Here is a 13,801-nt window from a genome sequence, read left to right as displayed (position 1 = left end):
ATATAAGTTTAAAGGAAATCCTGTTATGCAATACTCGTTAACTTCATTAACTCTGGTAAGTCTTTTTATTGGTCTCTTTGTATGGCTTTCCTATTTACAACGGCAAAAATTTTGCAAAAGCGACTAAATTTATTCTTATTTTCATGTTGATGACATCGAAACTCTTAATAGTGACGTCTCTTTAATTATGAAATTTTTATTTTGTCACATTAGATGCAATGTTATTAATATTATCACGAAATAACCATATGTATGGTCAGATAAAATTTAGCAAAGGTATGATCATACAATTCGATCATATGACCACAAGGTTTCGGTAGACTGAGACCAATTGACAATGCTGACGTCACTAATCAATGCCAGAAAATATTTGCTTCATGCTTGCATGTATAAATCGTTTTTTCATTGAAGACAGCAAGTTTTTCGGTTATTACTGACTGATGAATCCTATTAAGAACCAAACTGGTCTCAGTCTACCGAAACTTGTGGTCTGATGATCGAATTGGCTTGATTAACCCTTTTTTAAACTTGAGCTTGTCTCACGGCAAACGAAAGTCCAGGGTTCTGCTCTGCAGATATTCGCCGATGCTTTTGTAGATAAAATTTAGGAGCTAAATCCAATGTAGCTTAACAGTTAATAAGATAATAAGACGTACTAGGTAAAGTAACATTATTTGATAATTGTTTCTTATAACTTTAATTAAGCTAAATGGTGTTCTACTTTATTACTTTAGACTTGCTTTCTTTTAATACTGCATGGGTTACTAAACAGATTAAATTTGAAATAAAAATTTAGCTTAAAGTTATTAATTAATAGAAAACTGAAGTGAAATTCAAAACTTTTAATATTCTTTTTATGCTGTATAAAACTAAAAAGTTAAAGTTTTAATCCCTGTGAATTTATTATTAGGCTTGATTTTGTTCTATAATTGTTTCATAACTTATTTTTATTCTTAAGAACTGCAAAACGTTCGCTTTTATCAATTTTGTTTGTGTTCATAAAGTTTTAAAAGAAATAATTTTCTATCAAAAAATTATGCTTACTCTTTAAGTGGCTCAAACAAGTATTTATTTTAGGTATTTTCAAAAAGTTTTTAAAAATGGTTAGCTATTAACCTATTCTAAACAAATAAAAAAGTTTGCAGTATCGTAAATTCAAATAAAAGTAAATCATAAAGTTGTATAAAGGTATTAAAAAATTACAAACACGATATTAGTTTAAAATCTTAATATACTTATTTGAAAACGAAAGTAAAAGAGCTTGACAGTTTAGCTTTATAATTATTTATAACAGATTAATGCGTTTGTACTTTAAAAGAACATCATACTATTACTAAACAATTGTAAAACTAAATGAAGTATACCTTTTAAAATTTTTACCAAAACTTGGTGCGATCAACAAAAAGTAAAATACACAACTAAGGCTTTTACAGTTTTCCATTTGTATTTACATAAGCAATTTTAAATAATAAAATGTAAACAAAATAATTTTAATCTTTCTAAAGTTGATAATTTTAGCTTAAACTAAATGTAAAGATATAAGTTCGGAATCTTGTATTTATATTAACACTAAAAGTCACTTTTTTGTAATCTTTTGATCTTAAAATATATCAAACTATATTAAAGTATTTTGGTTAACTAAAAAAATCCTTGATTTTAGTTAAAATTGATGTCTTTGTCAGACATTATAATTTACTTATGGTAATGACATTATAACCATCACTTTGATAAATTTAGCAATTAAAAGCAAAATTTTAACTCAGAATTTGTTTTTTATTGTTTAAATATATTTACTTGTTTGTCTAGGTAACATGTTAACAACTTGTAAATATTATTTCTAAACAATTACAATAACTTTGTTTATTTAAAAAGCCAATCATTAATTAAGTACTTTTAAAAGTTTTTAAACAAATAAAATAGTTTAAAAACTCACTTAAATGTATGAAGACCTTATATAAAAAAAATCAGTGTTTAAGATATTTTTTATTATTTTTTTATTCAAGAATTTATTCAAAAATGGACTCATCAGAGCCTAAAAAAGAAATTGCAAGGTCTTTATTTAAAAAAGTGTCACCAAAGATCACTCTAAAAAAAGAAACGCAAAAATCTGCAAGTATACCTTTGACATCAAAAATTTTTCCTATAACTTCAGAAGATAAATCTTCGACTTCGAAAACTATTCCTATAACTTCAGAAGATAAATCCTCGACTTCGAAAACTATTCCTATTACTTCAGAAGATAAATCCTCGACTTCGAAAACTATTCCTATTACTTCAGAAGATAAATCCTCGACTTCGAAAACTATTCCTATTACTTTAGAAGATAAATCTTCGACATCGAAAAATTTTCCTATTACTACGGAAGATAAACCTTCGACTTCAAAAGTTGTTCCTTTTACCTCGGAAAATAAACCTTCAACGTCAAAAATTTTTCCTTTTACTTCAGAAGATTTACGGTCGATATCAGAGATGAGTATATTAGATAATGAGACATCAGTTACTTACGAAAACTATTTTTCTGGTCAGTCATACGAGTAAGTTTTTTATAAATTAAATAAAAAAAAATTTAATGCTTCAAAACTTAAACTTTAAAATAAGAAGTTCTGAGATTTTGTAAGATTGTATTTTCTTTGAAAATAATAATACTGAAAAAATAATACTTTTTCCTGTAAAATAAAATAACTTATTTATAACAAAACTTTGTTTTAGAAAATAATTATTTTTCATACAAATACGCTAAAAAAGGCTTAAAATAAAAACATTTATTAAATTGTAACTAGCTTTAAACTGCTTTACACGGCAACTAGCAAAAATCGCTGACAATCTTGTTTTTTTAGTTATTTCATCAGAGAATTAAAATATTTACGAGAAGCCACTTTTTAAATATATCTTCTTAGGTATTTTCGTATTGAAAAGTCAATTTTCAGTTATGTAATAACTTGTTGCGATTTAGTACTAGTTGCATGTTATAAAAGTTTAATAGTTCTTAAAAATATTACTATCATATTAATAAAATATTAAACGTGAGTTTTAACACATTTATTCTCAAACTAGTGATAATTGTAACTTTTTAACCGTAGATGGTTAAAAAAGTTCAAAAAATTGTTCTAAAGAAATGCTTACATGGTGATAATCAAAGATTCTTTTTAAGTATTAAAAATTTTCAGAAATCTGCTCGTATGGGAAAATTACAGCCAAGGTGTTATTAATGTTGGTGGTAGTTCAATAGTTAAAAACTTGACAGTTAACCACAATTGGGGCGGCAGTAAAAAAGGTTAGTCTTGTTTTAAACATTTTCCTTTAAAATATTTTTTTTATAAAGCTTGTTATATACATTCAAAATTTAAATTTGACAAGTTGATTAGTATTAAGAAAATTTATTTCTTAGAATCAAATAAGTTCGACATAAATAAGATCAAGCAAGCTGCTAAGAATAATATTGCAAAGTTCAAATTTCCTTTTGGGGGAAATTGGGATGTTTTCGAATCGGACTATGATTTAATTCCTGAAATTAAGGAAGAGGATAAAATATTTGTCTGCTTAAAGGATCTTTTAGGGTAAGTAAAATTTTCCTTTCTGACTTTTGTATTTTAATTTAAAATCCAGAATAACGTTTAGTATTGATGAATCGAACAAAAATGTCAAGAAAAGTTATATTAGCATATCCGGCGAAGGAGGATCTGGAAAAAGCTTCCTAACCAGAATAATTGCAAAGAAGTATTATGAAGCTGACATTATCTGCTTTGTTATAGATTTGAGCTTAGTAGAGCTAGATGAAGTTTCAAATTTTGCTCAATTTTTATTAGATTACAGCTGTTGCAATTTATTAACTGATGATTTAGTTTTAGATGAACTCAGCAAATGGTTAATACAAAATCAAAATAAGGTTGTATTAATTTTCGACGGCTTTGATCAGTTGTCATGTTCTAAACTTACAGATAAGTTTAAGACTTCCTTAGGAAGAAACCAGACTTCTAAGCAATGGATTAGTGCAATTTTAGCACGCAAAGTCTTAAGCGAATGCAAAGTTATTCTAACGTCTAGACCTTACAAACTTTGTTTACTTGACGGTAACTTCATTGCAAACTGCAAGTATTCCTTACAAGGATTTGATAGTGAAGTTGTAGAATCAGCTCTTCAGCTTTATGTTAGAAAGGAAGAAGATAATGATAAAGCAAAAAGATGTTTCAAACTTATCAAGGAAAAAAGACTTATAAAACTAGCAACAAACCCAAACAATGTGTTTCTGTTATTTCAAATTATTGAAATGGGAATAGATATTGACTCAGAGAACATTACAACCACGCATTTGTACAATCTGGTATTTAATAATGTCTTCAATACGAAATCTTACGGTCATGATGGAATTACTGAAAGTAAAATGATAAAACTGGAAAAGATCTGCTTTCAACTATTTTGTAAAAAAAAGTTTGTTATCGAAGAAGGTGATTTAGGAAACGATTTAAGTTTCGAAGACCTTGAATTATTGATTCCAATCGAAGCAAGAATCACTACTAAAGCTTTTTATTCGTTCAAACGTAAAAGTTCTGTACAAATTAGCCACCAGCTTGGCCAGGTAAAAACTTCTTATGTTTATTAAACTTTCAGTTATCGGTAATTATATCTTTTTATAACCAAACTTGCTAAAATGTAATGCGCGTAATGTATACTTTAAGTACTGCTAAATGGGGATTAAACAAAACAAAATATACTAGTTATTATTTACCCATCCTAATACAAAAATGTTATTTTAGTACATACATAAGAACTAAGTTCAGCTATTGGTTATGTGAAAATGAATATTTTATTGCTCTAAATGTCTATAAATATAATTTAGTTAATCTGTATAGCCTACATCTTAATCTGTAAAAATTTTAGGTTAATCATAAAATAAGCAATTTTTTATCTTGACGAAATTTTAACTGGCAATTTTCATTAAATTAGAAACTGTTATAAATTATAAACTGCAAAGCTTCCTAACGAGAAGTATACAGTTGTTAAAATTGAAATAAATTCACATTGTGTTTTTATTCAGTATAAATAGTAAACTATTTATTTTAAAACAAAACAAAATTGAAATATAACAACATAAAATATATAAAACCAACAATAGCTACAAACCTGATAAAATAAAACTAAACTGATAATGAATTTATCAATAGCATTTTTCTAATCTTTTTAGGAGTTGATGGCTTCTAGGTATATTTTTTATCAAATGCCATACACTGAATTTGAAATATGTCTAAGGAAATAATTGTTTTCTAGTTCAAATGAGACAGTTAGTTACTTTGCTGAAGTTCGTAGATACTTGTACCATTTTGTGTATCTATTTTCAAAAAACCAACCAAACTATAGCAATAGCTACAAAAAGAAACTAAAAAGTACTATGAAAAAAACAAGTTGGTTGTATTTATTAAAACCACAAATAATTTAATTTTTAAATATTTTTTTAAATTGACTGTAAATATCTAAATCTAGTTCATTGTTTTTACTATTACCCTCTATGTCACTAATAACTTTAACTAAACTATGTTTAAAACAACTATTAATGTTATTGTTTTTGTTTACCTTAAAGTAATTTTGCATTTTATATATTTGGTAGCTTTAGGCATCACAAAACACAAATAACTTTATAAATATTACTTACTATATATAAATAAACTAATGTATGTTGCTTTTCATTAAGTGTTAATAATTAAATAGAATTAAAATTTTTAATTCTAAAGGTTTAGAAGTAAAGAGGATAAGTTTACTCATTTTTTTATCAGAAAAGTTGAAGGTAGAATTAGCTGAGTATGATAATTTCAGAATGACAATTTTCGTTGATATAGATAAAAAGTGACCAGGTAAGTTCTATATAGCTTTAAACTGAGATATTAAAACTAATCTAAATCTAATAAACATTAACATTTTCGGTAACAACTTTCCAAAGTTGTAAATACCGCAGACTTAACTGGTCTTTGTAAAAATAGAGTAATCAAATGCTTTTGCAAATATTCTAATCAAATGCTTTTTCAATAAAACCATGCAGTTATTTTACAAAACTTTAATTGAAATAAAAACAATATAATTTTTGTTTAAGATTATATATTTTGTTCAACATAAATTTTCATTTTTGTATAAGTTTTATTTATAAAACTACGGTAAAATTTCTAAAGAAATAAATAAGTTTACTTGTATTGTGTAGTTAAGACATAAACAAAAAATATATATAAAAGTTCGACTTATTTCTAGAAAATTACATTTACATAAAAATTAGCTATCTTAAACTTTTCGTAAAACTTGTTTCTAAAATTTTTTAATTACTTCCTTTGAAGTTTCACGTTTATTACTAAAGAACTTTATATGGTTATTACGACAACTAATATAAGAATATATAGTAAACTAGAATTTTTGTACAAAAATTTGTAACAAATTTCTAGAATTCTTCTTTTTATTTCAACTAGTTGAAGATTTCTATGAATTAAAAACGATGAAATGTGATTTGGATATAAGAAATCCCTCCAGATGGTTGGAAATTACTGATCAGTTCGGTTACAACTGTTTTATCAAGTTTAATTGGTTCGTGAAATCCATATTTACAGAAGTCGACGAGCTTCAAATAAATATAAATAAAGGGGAAAATCTTTCTGAAGTTCTCAATAATCTTAAGTATTTGAAGGTATTATATCTTTACAGAAAAAAACTTTTTGTCTAAAATTCAAGAAAATATACGGATTCTCTTTGTTAAAGTATTAAGTTTATATTTATGTTTGACTTATTTGCTGTAAACTGTTAATTGTTTCTTGTATTCGTATTCATAAAGATCAAGGAATGTTTTATATTTTCTAAGTAATTTTTGATAAACACTTAAATTTCTGTATAGTACGCACTTCCAAATAAGTACGCACATGTTGGAAAACAAATTTGTGTCACAAGTGATATACTTCGTTATACTAGTACTTCTTAAGTACGTACTTTTAGAATATTTTCAAAGTGCGTACTCAAGAGAAAATTATTGTGTATTATCTGAAGGTACAATTATTTGTGTAAAGTACAGTATTTAAAACACAAGAAGATGTAACAGTATCAAGTCATAGTGATATTTTCTTTTTTTTACTTCTTCAGCTTTATTAAACTTACTTTTCCAAAATTAATACCTTCAGACATATAAAAAGATTTTGTTCCTTCTACATTTTGATACGCTTGTGATTAAAGTTTCCCAAGTTGGTACATATGGCCCTTTTTGAGTCATCTTAGCAATTTATGGGATAATAAAAGCTGAAAAGGAGTCAAAAGAGGCCGTGACTAACAAAGGGGCCATAAGGGTTAATTAAGTCTATTTCAAGACAACTTTAAAACTTACACTACATATTATGTGGTTTAAAATGAACGCAAAAAAAAATTTCTTTGTTACATTTAACGAGAAACACACATTTATTTTTTCCATTGTTACATTTGTTTGAAAAAAGAGGTTTTACTGTAGAATGAAACTTAATTTGGCTAATGTAATGAGTAGAAGCGATCATAATTTAATTTTCCGATTAAGGGAGTTCATGGAAACGGATTGGGAAACCCTGCTTTAGTAAAACTTCTAGCTTAATATCTATACTTTAAGAATTGTATCATAAAATATTTGTTCAATTTCATGTTGTATAAAATTTTGGGTTAACCCATATTTTTTCAAAATATTATTCTAGATAAAAACTCATAACCCCACCAGCTCATAAATTTAGGGGTCATAAGCTGCAAAGGGGTATAATTTGAAACTTATACTAGCAATTCTGAAGTTGATATGAGAGCAAAAAAAAGTCTGAAGGTACTTTTTTGAGAAATTTTACTGGGACAGGGCTATCGCTTTTTTATATCTTCAAAGTGGTTCTTTAGAAAAAAGCTTGGGAAGCCCTGTTCTGAACTATTTTATTGTACAAACTTACTATAGATGATAAGTATACATCATAGATTATATAAAAGTTACTGAACGTTAGTTCATGCACTACAAAATAAACTTATAAATTTTAGTAAACTACCTAACGTACTACTATTTTTGTACAATTTTGATATTTTTACAGATCAACTACATGGATCTCAGCGTAATTGGTACTAACTTTGATTGCGATTTATTCAATGAAATTCAACCTTTCTTTAAAAACGTCGTTGAATCAATTCAAATTAATCTGCGTAAGACTATCAATAATTTGAAGATACAAAACTTTGTTAATAAATGTGCGTATGAACTAGAAAATGATACAAACTCAGTAAGTTTGTTTGTTATATTTATAAAATAAAGCAAATCAGTTGTTACAAACTGATCAAACATTTTTCTAAAAAGCAAGGTATTTCCGTACATTAAAATATTTTATTTTCATAAACTTGTTTTTATTAAGATTTTTAGTAACGAAGCGAACGGTAATTTTATTAGCTTTAAAAAAATCATACTCACACTAAATGGGAAAAAGAAATCTTATAAAACACATACGGGCAATAGAGATGAAAAACATTTTTATGAATAAAGATAAAGTATTAATGACACAAATCAATTTTATTGTTATTTAAACAACAAACTAAAAGTCCCCTATTTCTCAAGGCCAGATAAAAATTAAATAACGAGGAAAACTGGTTTATACATCCAGATTTTTTGAAACAAATTCTGTAACCTAAAGCATCAGGTAATGCATATGCATAAGTTCGAGAAAAATTTAAATAAAAATCTTCAAAAAGCTAAACGAAAACTTAGAGACAAAACATAAAACAGAGAAATTGTGATTGGAAAAACAGGTAAAGACAGCAAAATTAGCATAATAAATTACCAAGATTGTATTTCATTAATTACAGAATCTCTGAATGAAATACTACCTTACAATGAGGAATAAAAAAAATAAAATATTTTTCATTGGACCAAATTAGTACAAGATATTGCAGATTTGGAACATATGTATTATAAATAATACATAAGTAATATAGTACATAAGTATTTTAAAGACTCCAAAAGATATTTAGAAGATTTAGAAACCAGGAAAAATTCATTTGCTGATAAGAATTGCATTTAAGAGACGGTTGATGTTGTAAACCTCCATTTTTTTCAATAGATCTAGTGACCAAAGCGCTTGTTAAAGCTTTGGAATTGTGGCTATAGGTTGTTTACTATATTAGTTATAGAGGCTGTAGGTGTATAGGCTATAGAAGTTATATATTATTGGCTATAAAGAACATTTTCAGAAGAGTATACTAAACTTAAATTAATTTAAGCATTAACGTAGCTAAATCACCATACAGTGGCAATTAAAAGGGTATAATAGTAAAAATTCATTTTAGTAAAATGTCCAATTTTTCAAATTTTTCAAATATATAAATTTTATTGTGTTTAAATTATTACTTTTATTACTTTTTATAAGCTTAAATTATTGATTTACTTGAAGTATTATTTAAATTTATTTAATTATGAATTGAAATATTTTGTTGTTTTGTATAGTAAGCAAATTTTTGTTTATGGAAATTAAGAAAGTTAAACTTCTGAGCTATATAGTTTTTCGGATTGAAGAAAATTGTTTAACTGTCTGAAAAAATAGATAACTGGCATATTTGCTGACCTTGGATTTAAAGTCTTCTTGAATTCCCTCTATCATATTTGCTTTATTTAATTTATAAAAAGAACGCTTTATAAGTTTTGAATAACTTAAATGTATTTTATTTTAACTTAACAGGTTAAATTAGTAATTATTGGACAGGATGAAAAATATGATTATGTTACGAATACAAAAATATACGGTAAAAAAGAAAGTAGAACTAAACTTATCAGCTATAGAAAAAATAGTAAGAACTTAAATTATGTTTAGTTGAACTAAAAAAATGACAACAATATTTTCAAAATATTTATTATAGATTTTTTTTTTGTTGAAAAACTTAAAACATTTTCTTTGTTTTTTATTCAATTAAGTTTTAAAACTACAAAATCAAATAATTTATTTTAACAGTGTTTGGAGTAGCGTATATTTGTTACGTACTAAATAACTGTACCAAAAATGCTTTGATTAATTCTGCTGATGAAATAAGTAGAATGACTTTAGCTGGTGAAAAAATTGTAATAGAAGTGAAGAACTTTGAAGAAGCGGAAAATATGTTGTTGTTATGTCAACGAGAAGGAAAATTAGCCTACTTAGGTTTAAATTTCGTTGATAAGGACTACGATAGACTAAGAAAAATTTATTTTAAAATTCTGAAGCTAAACAGTTTAAAGGTTTGTTTTTTATCGCTGATTAGTTACCCTACTAATTTACTCAAATATATTTTGTAGCTCAATTAAAAAAAAAGTCAAACTTGCTTCTAAAGATTTACTTTAAGCAAAAATAAATTGGTTACAAAATAATATAGAAACAAAAAGTATACTTAACATCTTATATACATACTTTTTTAAGAATACCGTTTAATTTTTTTACTCATTTTCATGAATAAAATTCATTATAGCCTAAATACTATATACATTTAAGTAAACGTATGAAGTTAATTCTTTAACTAACTTAAACAAAAAGAAGTTACAAAATCACCTTTACTTTGCAGATGGGTTCTTAATCTTATAAGAATTAATTTTGATGACATACGAAGAGTGATTGAACAAACTAACTCTGAAGTTGGTTTTAGTTTTACCTGTAATAAAATCAGTACTGAATATGAGTTGTCTTACTTAAAGTCATCTGAACACAAACAGTTTATAAAAACATCAGTTGCTTTATATGTAAGTAAAACAAAAATGTTTTAATTTCGTGTTTAGTTTTGTCCTGTAGATATCATAACTGTAAAAAGTATATAAAGTTAAAAGTTTTTAAGTAGTAAAATAGATTAGTAAAAGTTTTTTTAGCAACTCATTAAACTCGTATGAATTGTTCAACGTCAACGGTGTTAAATTAAAATTTCTTTTTCTTGTTTTTATTAAAATTGATACTTTTTTTTTATTAAAATTTGTTTTTAGATTGCAAACAAACTTACAAACTAAAATATTTTTCAGGTTCAAATTTATTTACCATATCGTTATCTACATTACGATGAGAACGGAACAATAGTTGAAGAAGGACCGGGTTGGGTAAATAGACATGAAATATTAGATATTTAGTTATATTTTATTGAATTAACTTGATAATCACTTGTTTAAGTAAAAAAAAAACTTTTTCTGTTTTTTTATAAACCATTTTAAGAAAAAATTGTTTAATACTTTCAGCTATAAATAGTGTAAAAATAAAAATAAAATTTAAGTGTATTAACACTTTAACTAAGTAAGATTTCTCAATTTAATTTTTCTTTAAAGCTTTTCAAAAAGTTTTCGATTCATTGGTGTTTAGATTTTTCTTTTATTTTTAAAGAATAGTTTTGTTTCATTTAAACTGTTTGAGTTTAATCGTTTTTTTTTTTTTTTGTTAAGCTTAGTAGCTTTTTAGACTCGCTGCAGTTTTCATCTGTTTAAAATAGTAAAGTATTCGTGAAGTATATACAATTTATAGCTACTGATTTTTTTAGTTAAACTTTTTTGCAACTAAAAAAAATTGCTTTTGTTACTTTTTCTAACCTTCTAGTTTTTTATTTACTTATTTCGTTATTCTGCCTTTTTTTTTAAATTAGAAATTTTTGTTTTGTAAAGTTTACTGTAAAGGTTTATTTTTCTTTTTTTTATTTTTACTCCAAAACATGTATAAAAGAAATATAAAACTTTAAAATAAGAGTTTGCTTTATTCCTAATAAATTTGTCAAAAATAAGTAAGCTTTTTATTTTGAGCTTTAACAATTAATCAAAATAATTTTGTTAAATACTCATTAAACTTTTGTCGTTAATATCATTTTTATACTTTTTATCTATAGTTTCTAAATTTTTATTTTTAGACTACTTAAGATTTTTGCTCCTATTTAGAAAATTTTTAAACACAATTCTTTTTTTACAATTTTTTTTTTACTTTTTTTAAGAATAGTTGTTTTAATATAATTTTTCTAATTCTAATAAAATATAAGTTAAAAAATAAATAGTTATGATGTAATTTATAGATTTTAGTATAATAATTTACTTGTTAAATAATACTAAACTTTTGGTTTAAAGTAAGTGTTTAATAGTTTAGAGGTAATTAAGTTACACTTGAGTAAAAATTATATAAAAAAACTTAATATAAAAAATAGATTACTTTGAAAACAACAATGTATCATAAAAACGACAGATGATGATATCAGTTTTTATTTAGTAAAATAAGTTCTTACTAAACTACAAGATTCTACAAATTAAAATCTAATCTAAAATTTTAAAAGTGGTTTTATAAAGATTTTAAGCTTGTAAAACGGTTTGTATACAAAAAAAAATATCAATCTTTTTCAGATACAAAGAAATAGATACTTTTTAGTTATTAAGTTTTGTTAAAAATAATCGCTTATAATTTTTATTTTACTAAACATGCTTATTTTTATCATAAACAAACTTTAATCTTACAATAAGTTTTGATGTCAGATAGTTAATAATAGTTTAGTTTATCTTAGTTTAAAAAAAATCAGGTTAATTTACATAAACTTGATTTGATAAAAAAATTATCAAATATTTCTATAATTCTTACATGATATACGGAAACAAGCTAAAAATTTTATTTAAGTATACGAATATGTTATCATTCTTAAATACAATATAACTTTATGACGTAATAAAACTGCTTCATTAGTGTTTAAACTAAAGAGTATTAAAAAACTAGGAACAAGTATTTTATTTATTGAATTTATAATTCGATAAAATCTTCAATGAACATTCTTTTACTTTTTTGATTAATTAAATTTCCCTTTATACTAATTACATAGGCTGAGTTAGTAAAAGATTATTCAGGTATGTTTTCTTTGTATTAATTCTAGTTGATACGATAATATCTTTTTACAGGTAAATTAGTTTAGTGTCCATTGTATACCACTTACAGCTTTTTAATTATAGAGTTATAAATTTCAAAGTAATTTTATTTAAAAGATCTAGTTAATGCACCCTTTAAAAATTTTAAAAATCAAAGATAGTTACATACTTTAGTTAAAGGTTAGTTTTTGTTTTTATTTAATTGTAGAATAATTTTTTATAAATATTAAGAACATAATGTTTGATAGGATTAAGGTTTAAATTTCATTCTTGATGTTAATGGTAGATTTTATTTAAATATATTTTTTAAATGTATTAAGTTTGCTAAGTATTTAATTGTTGTCTCCGGAAAGATAATTCAACAAAACTAATAAGAAAAGTAAAATAGTTGCTACTTGTGACACCCCACTAAATAAATAGGTAAATCAATACTTTTTGAGTTTTTTATCAAATCTTATTAAACCGACTTACTAGATTATGACTTTTTTTTACCTAAATAATGATTTTATACCATCAAAGTGAAACACAGATTTCAATTAATTTTGATTATTAAAAGGTAATTACCAAACTTACCCCCAATCTACAGTTTTTAACTTGTTTTGAGGAAAAAATGCTATAAACTTTGAACCTTAAGTTTACTAAACAAATAAGAAAAATAATAAACTAAAGATAATGTTTATTAAAAAAAAAGTAAATTTAAACAGTGACTTATAAACAAAAAAGACAATGAATAAATTCAAATTTAGATAACTTGTAATCAAGAAAATTTACTCTCAGAGGTAAACTTACCCAAGGTTAATCTGGTATAGCTAAAACAGTAAAAATGGGTAAAATGGGAATAATCAACAAGAAAATTTCATAAAATATAATAAAATATTTTCTCGTGTTTTAACTGTTTTGTGTTTTGAATATTTTACTTTTCATATTAAAAAATGTTGGAGTTTCCGAGCAGTTTTTTAACAA

The sequence above is a fragment of the Thalia democratica genome, chromosome 2 (assembly GCF_965202585.1).
Source record: "Thalia democratica chromosome 2, ktThaDemo2.hap1.1, whole genome shotgun sequence".
Classification (NCBI taxonomy): domain Eukaryota; kingdom Metazoa; phylum Chordata; class Thaliacea; order Salpida; family Salpidae; genus Thalia; species Thalia democratica.
Note: the sequence above shows the minus strand (reverse complement) of the source record.